Here is an 8,470-nt window from a genome sequence, read left to right as displayed (position 1 = left end):
TGTTCACCCTCCCTGTTGTTTCAGACAGTTTGAGTTCGACCTCCTGCTGTATATGTCAGAGCCTTTATGCTCTCTTCCCCGTGCTCTTGCCATTTTTGAATGTTTTTGGTAATATTTCAGGTTACAAGTTGAATCTGCATAAAAGTGAACTTCTCTGTGTCAACTCTATAGCCAGAAAGATTTCATTTTCAGATTTTCAATTTAACGTTAAATCAGGGTATGTGACCTATCTGGGGGGTTAAGGTTACCCACTCATACGAAGATCTTTATGAAAGAAACTTTGTCCCGCTGCTTAAAAATACTGAGACAGATCTTCAGAGATGGAACAATTTACCACTGTCATTAATTGGCCGCATCAATTCTATCAAAATGAACATACTACCCAAGTTCCTTTATTTATTTCAATGTATCCCATGCTACTTACCCAATAAGTATTTTATAACACTGAATAAGCATATCTCTGCATTTATTTGGAATGGCAAAAGTCCACGAATTCGTAAAGATTTCATGCAGAGGACTAGGCCAATGGGTGGATTAGCCTTGCCAAACTTTCAGTCTTATTATTGGGCAGCAAATATTCGTAATATGCTGTACTGGATGTAATGTTACTACAGAGACTCCAGCTTGGCTCCAAATTGAGTCATCCAATTGTGGCAAAATTTGCCTATCAGCTTTGTTGAGTTCAGCTCTCCCATTAGAACTATACACCTATAAACGTAACCCTTTGTTGTATGACTCGCTCAGAATCTGGGTGCAATGTAGGAAAAGGTTGGGGTTACACTTAATGTCAATTAAAGCACCTATCTGCTCAAATCATATATGTTCCCACCCTCCATGATGGACTCTGCCTTTAAAATATGGGAAAGTAATGGCCTTAGAAATATCAAAGACCTTTTTGTAGATGGGATTTTTGCCTCATTCACGCAGCTCCTGAAGCAGTTTTAATGTTCCTCGGCAACATTTTTTCCGCTATTACAAATTCGTCACTTTGTAAAGAGTCGATTTCCTTCATTCCGGAAACTACCTGAGGAAACTTCTTTGGATAAAATTATTAATATAAACGTTCATAAGAGAGGGGCGATTAAAGAAATCTATGCTATACTATTAGATCTTCAATCTCCTTCTCTCTTCATCCTTAAAGCACAGTGGGAGAAAGACCTTGGGATGACTATAACAGATGAGCTCTGGCAATCTTTTCTCCAGAGGGTACACTCTTCTTCGATATGTGCCAGGCATGGGCTCCTTCAATTTAAGGTCCTACACCGATTACATATCTCCAAGGAAAAGTTAGCCAAGTTCTATCCAGGAGCTGACCTTCTGTGTAACAGATGTAAAGCAGAAACAGGTTCGCTCCTTCATACCTTTTGGACATGCCCCAATCTTCATACCTATTGGGTGTCTATATTTAACACTCTGTCAGAGATGTATAACGTTAAAATGATCCTTCTGCTCTAACGGCTATCTTTGGGGTGATACCTCAAGACATCACTTTGCCAAAATGCTATTCGAATTCTATTGCCTTTGCTTCACTTATCGCAAGGCGCCTTATACTTTTAGATGGAAGCAGGAAGCTCCTCCCACACCTGAACAGTGGCTTTGCGGAGCTCATGAGGTTTTTACATTTAGAAAAGATGAGATATACACTGGCAGGTTCAACCACCAAATTTCTTAAGGCATGGCAGCCATTCCTGATGTACATGGAAACATTTAAAATGACCACCTTATCATGACCAGATACCATATCTCTATATCACTATCATAGTTAACTGTACGCTGAATGTCCCTTATACATTTTATTTTTATATTTGTTTGTTGTTTGTTTGTTTGTTTTTGTTGTTTGTAGGGTGTTTCTTGGTTTGTTTGTTTGTTTTTTCCTTCTCTATTTCTGTTATCTTTTGGGGTATTGTAAATACTGAACAGCAAACTACTGTATGTTCAATGTTTTGTTGTTAACATGCTGCTGTGACTGAAAATAAAATTTATAAAAAAAAAAAAGAGATGGTCATCTCACCTCTGAGCTTTGGTCTGGCTCTCATGTTCCCCACACAGAGTGGTTTTAGAGGGGGGGACTCCCTCCTGTCTGTCCTCACACTGATCCATGCTGCTGAATTCACATCCACATCAGCTCACACACACTTTCTACCTTCACCTGCAGAGGAAACACAAAACATTCATGTGGCAGTCAGACGGCAGTGTGACGCAGAAGAAGCTGCCATCAGCTGATGTATTTCAGGATGGCTGCCAAACTGCTAGACTTACTTTTAGAAGAACTAATAAGCTTACACCTGCCACTGGCTTATTGCTGAACAGAACACATCAGTGACAAGTTTGTGTTGGCATCATTACTACTATTAAAACACACTGATGGTGGTTAGTTAGAGGATAAGTGCTTAACTCTATTTTAGGTTATTTTGGTACTCACAATCTCTGTGCTTCTCCACTTGTCACACATGACATTTGAAATATTATTAGCATTAACGGAAAAAATCTATTGTGTCGACTCTGTCTTGGTGCAGATTTGGATACAAATATTGAACTTAAGCAGTGTGACTCTGTGTTTTGAAGAGTTTGAGGAAAAGTCATGCTGCAATTTCAGTGTTTACTGCTTCTATTTTATTACATCTGGAAATAGAAGGTTAAATATAATTGATGAAGGAAGAAATGTATTTGAATTTCTGAAGCGATAACACTGAACTCAAAATTTAAACATTAACTGTGGTTACACAGGTGTGAGGGATTAACTACAATTGAACTGCTGTGAATTCCACAGATCCTCCATAAATCTATCCCAACAATGGCACTCACAGGAACCCAACAGGAAGAACTCACCCATTCCAGTAATGCACTTTGTTCCTTCATAAAACAACAATAAAACAGCCTCAGAGCCAAACTAGAGCTTAGCAACAGCACTTCAGTTTTATAGTTTGATTATGAAACCGTTCAGGGTGCACATCAAGAACACCTGAGTCTTAGTAAACATAACATCACAGTCAGGCTTTCTGTGTTTAAAATGATCTGATGAACAAATCTCTACCTGCTCATTCTGTTTGAAAGGCTCTGAGCCGAATGTTGGAGACTTCGTTGTTGGGGGTTTGGAGTCTTTAGCCAATTCAAGACCTCAGAGATTAGAGTCTTCAAATGTTCACCACATAAGCTAACAAACAAAGATAAAAGCAGCTGCTTTGTGATGGAGAGAAAAACCTGGGAGGCTCAAATAAATCAAAGTTCTACTCACTCTGCATTTCTCCCATTAGCTTCTTCGCTATTCAGCTCTCTGGTGTCTTCACGACGTCCGTGTCAAGAAAAAAAAGAAAATCCCCCGAATCATCTCTGTTATCACTCAGGCTCATTAAACTCTTCAAACAAGTCTTAAGCTGTAGCTCATAGGTTGAAAATCAGCTGATACATTGTAATATGGCTTCAATAATTAACTTGCAACAACTTCACGCTCTGACTGGAACACCATAAACAAAGCTGAGAACAAATAAACCTCCGCTTTCCTGACAACTATTAACATTTACACATCAAATGTTGAGCAATCTGTACCTCAGTCTACTACAAACAAAGAACGGTACAGCAGCTGGAAACGTTCCTCCTTCACCTCTACAGGAAACATTGAGGGCAAAGTTGAAACCCTCAGGCCAATCACTGATCTCGATATTGTTGTTTCTAGTATTTTGAATTCAACATTAAATGAAAGTTTGTTTATATCTACAATTTACAAAGCATCACAGGAAGTTACGAAAGTTCAGGGAAATGTTGCTCCGGCGGACGAGGAAATGAGCTGACTGGGAGTAATGGGAAAAAAACTGAACAAACTGGATTTTAGTGACCAAGGAGTTTTTGAAAATATGGCTTCAAACGATAAACAGATGAAAGGCACTTATGTGTTCGTGTTCGCTCTCATGATTTTTCACAGTATTTTATTCTTAAGTTTCCGTCCACGTTATTTCAGGTCACTTTGGGCTTTTTAGGTTTAATGTATTTTCAGATTTCTATTTTCTTCTCCTGTTTCCAATTCCCAGTCAGCCCTCAGTCTGTGCATATACGGCTCCGTCTTTGTCTTAGCATTTGCTTTGCTGACATAGTGTCCTCTGTGTTTTCTAAATTACCTCCAAGACGTAGTTTTGACCCACTGACTCGGCTTTGGCCTTTTAACACTTGACCTGAATAAAGATTTTATTTTTTGCTTTGAGTCCTGACCTGATATGATGAGTGCTTTGTTAATATATATTTTTTCTGTATTATTACTGGATGTTTAATCAAACAATAGTTTAACATTTAAAATCACAAATTAGTTTGAAGAATGAGAGCTTGTTTCAAACACAATTTAATACAGTAGATAGTGAAAAAACAGGAAATGTCTGTCATTTAATTTTTAATCTGTTACTTAATTTTTACTTAATTTCTGTTGTAAAATGAATAATGGGGGTTCTTTATTAATAGGAAAGGCTTAAAATTTGTGAAAATACAGTGAAAAATTCAAAATCTATGCATTTTCAGGGCGTTCTAGTGGGCCTGACTGGAGTCTTTGTCGTGGGGACCCGGGGTACTCCTTGGACAGGTCTCCAGTCTGTTGCATGGCTAACACAGGGAGATAGACAACCATTCACACTTACATTCACACCCATGGGCAATTTAGAATCACCAATTAACCTACACCCACTAACTGCATGTCTTTGGGCTGTGGAGGATGAGTCTTTGCGCTGTAAGTATTAAAATAAAAATAGCCTCTAGACTGGCAACAGCAAAATGTGCTGTAAAAACTAAAAGAAAAACTGTGAAGTTGTGATAGTCATGAATGCATTTCCTTTTAAAGTAACTGAATACCAAGGGGCATAGATTAAAAAAAATGAAGACTGAAAGACACTATATAAACAAATAAAACAAAGTAATAACAAAATCTTACATTCCTAATATAACTCTGTATTTGCACGTGGGGATGAGAAGGGCATCATAATTTAATTTCAGGAACTGGTTTTGAATTCCATGTGCTGACTTTGTCCTGACTGTCCCATTAATATGATTTATCCCAAATCTATTTCTTTTTTTCCTGCCGTGCAGTTTGACAGTTTTTGTCAAAGATCACTGAGCTACATTCTCACATCTACCTGCTGAACAGGAGAATGGCTGCAGTTTGCGTCTCGATGCCTGAGATTGTCCAGTTGGCAATGTGCATCTACCAGTTTTGCAGACAGGTGCTTCACTTGTGCCTTTCCAAAATGATTGTAGGTTAAGTGTAGCTTTCTCAGATGGTAGGAGTTGGAGCTTAGAGCTGAGAACAAACAGCTCTTAGAGAAAAGTGCTACTATAGTAAGTTTAAGTGTTAAATTCAAACCTTTATTCATAATTGTTTTTATATTTCATATTGAAATAAAATATAGTCATTTGACTGTAAGGTTGACTCTGGGTAATTGTCTCCCTCTGGTGGCCAAAAGAAGAAGTGTTTGGCATCAGTTTGCTGACCACAGTGTTTGTTTTAATTCTCTTAGCCCCAAAAATATGATGCTTGGGTTCAACGTGCAGGTTATATTAAAAGGGAAATTGCACAGATTTTATTCAGTAAATGAATGGTGTAATGAATGGTGTCTTATAAATGATAAGACACCATTGTTGTTTCCACTTGTAAATATGGGACCATTTGTTACAAATTCTCTGCTGTAGCTTTTCTACCTGCTGCTGACATTATTTTCCTTTACTCTCCCAAAGGTTTTATTTTGAAATGATTTCCATCCTTATTAATGTAATTCATTGGACTGTGGCTAATTCACATGCCAATCCTCACTGGGGTACTAAATTAAATTAACATTTGCTCTTTTTGTGAACTCTGCTTCCAATTTTCTTAATTTCTTTTTATTTATACCTCTTTACCCTTCACATTTTAAATAAAGGGTTTGATATTATTATTGTTATATTAATGAAAAGTCAGGACATAGAAAATGATAAATGCTTTGAGAAAACATTTATTAGACACATGGACAGAAATGTCATGACTGTAGCATGTGAGCAGAGAGCTTCCTCTTCCAATGATGTGTCATTAAAAGGGTATTTTCTTTCAGTTCAGCTCATCTGACTTTTGCCATTACCTCTTTCTTCCTGAAAATACCTGTGTGTTTGTGTTTGTGTGCAATGGCTTGAATGGATGTTCAAGGCTGTGGCAGCCGTCTAATGGGTTTATATTTACCTGCCTGCCTCCAAACGCAGCTCAATCAGTCCATTAGAAAAACAAAATGAATAGCTCCTTGCACAAGTGACCATCTGAATCACCTGAAGTAGAATTCGCTATAGCTCCGGAAGAAGTTCTAACAAAAAATAGGATAAAATAAAATGTATGAGCTACAAATGTAAAGTCCTCATTTTCACATGTGAAATTTACAAAAAAAATATCAGAAATACAAAATTATCACCAGCAGAATTTGGCCTATTTTCTATTTTCCATGCTTTATAAATGTGAAAGAAGTAAAAAGTAAAAATTTTACCAAAATTATTTTTATAATAAATATAAGCATTGTAACAATGTGTGAGTTTCCAAATGACTGACAAAATATGACTATGTAGCTCTAAAGTGAGGCTCACTTTATTAGGTGTATCTGTTCAACTTCTTATTAATGCAAATATCTAATCAGCCAATCACATTTCAGCAATTGAATTTGTTTAGGCACGTAGACATGGTCAAGAAAACGTGCTGAAGCTCAAATCAGAATGTAGAATAAAGGTGGTTTAAGCGATTTTGAATGTGGCATGGTTGCTGAATATTTTAGAAACTTGGATTTTCCCACACAACCATCTCTCAGGTTTACAGAGAACAATAAAGAGAAAATATCCAGTTCTGTGGGTGAAAATGGCTTGTTGATGTCAGAGGTCAGAGGAGAATGGCCAGACTGCTCCCAATTTATAGCAAGACAACGGTAACTCAAATAACCACTCGTTACTTGTAATTGTGCAGAAGAGCATCTCTGAATGCATGTCAAACTTTGAAGCAGGTAGACTACACCAGGTGTCAGCTGAGGTCACAGTAAGCACAAGATCATAACAACTGGACAACAAAAATTGGAAAAATGTTGTCTGGTCTGATGAGTGTCGAGTTGTGCTGTGACATTCAGATGGTAGAGTCAGAATTTGGTGTGAACATGAAAGCATAGATCAATCCCGCCATCTATCAACAGTTCAGGCTGCTGGTGGTGTGATGGCATGGGGGTATTTTCTTCCTTCGAATTATTTTGTTTTTATTTTCTTTAGTACCAACTGAGCATTGGTCATAAACCATGTTTCAAAATTCAAAGCTTAGGTTTGTTCAGAAGATGCTTCCTTTGAAGTTACAGCTTTTGTAGAAAAGTTTTAAGTGGATATATATAACTTTACATCAGGGCTTCTATCTAACAGAAACCTCTTATAGATGCTCCAAAAGGCCTCCAAAAAGATGTAGAGAAAGTAAAACATCCCCAGTCTACACATAACCCTAAAAGGCCTTGAATAAAACTGTTCAGGGGAAAGATAGCATCAAAGAGCAGGTGCAAGTAGAAGAACAGCCCTTATAAGACATTGGATGAAGTTAAAATTAGCCTTTAGATGGGCAGAGCCTTAACCCCAAAAAGAGGCTTTTGCTGGTTCCTGAAGAAAACTAGACCATCAGTGCAGATCTCTTAATGACACGAAGAAAGGCGACTTCTACATGACATTTCTACTTTCTTCAAGGCTACTACATGTACATCTTTTCAGAAAACTTCTAAACAGATGCGGAGAAAACAGAAAAAAATGAAATAAAAAGGCGAAATAGAGTTTAAAAGGGAGGCCTGTCCAGGCTTCTTCTTTAAAAGAAGATCTTCAGAAGTTTGTTTTTGTTCTTTATATGTAGTCTTTATGTATAGTCTATGCTGAGCTTAAAAACCACTCCAACATTGAAATGAAACTTCCTGAGGCCTTAGGTAGAGGCTTTAATGCTCACGTCTGTTCCCCAGCTGTCAGTGAAAACCTTCTGTAGAATCGTCATTAGTGCCACTGAGGGCTCAGATAAAGGGGTGATGCTGCAGCAGCTGCCCAAGTTTGAAACTGTACACCCTGACCTGCAGGTTTGACTCGCGCCTTCCCCCCAATGATGACATGGCACCTCAATGTTAATCTGCCAAACCTGCCATCTGACATTTAGCACACGACAGTGGCAGTGAGGTGCTAAGCCAATATTTACGCGGTTGGTCTTCCTCTTCCCCCAAAGTCTTTATTAGATTTAATATGTGTTTTGTTTTGTTTTTGCAAAGTTTAAGCTCAATTTAAGGGTGAATTTGTCTATATTTTATCCAATTTTCTCAAGAAAAATTCAAGAATTCAAGAATCTTGAATCTTGAGATATATAAAAAATAGTAAACAACCAGAAATCATAAAACCCTGCCATTAAAAAAAATACAGGCTGTTGAAGTTTGTGAATATAAAACTGAACTTTGCTGGAAATCTTTTTACAAATGCTCACAAAAGG

This window comes from Simochromis diagramma, unplaced genomic scaffold (genome assembly GCF_900408965.1).
Source record: "Simochromis diagramma unplaced genomic scaffold, fSimDia1.1 OVJJ01000107.1, whole genome shotgun sequence".
Classification (NCBI taxonomy): Eukaryota; Metazoa; Chordata; class Actinopteri; order Cichliformes; family Cichlidae; genus Simochromis; species Simochromis diagramma.
Note: the sequence above shows the minus strand (reverse complement) of the source record.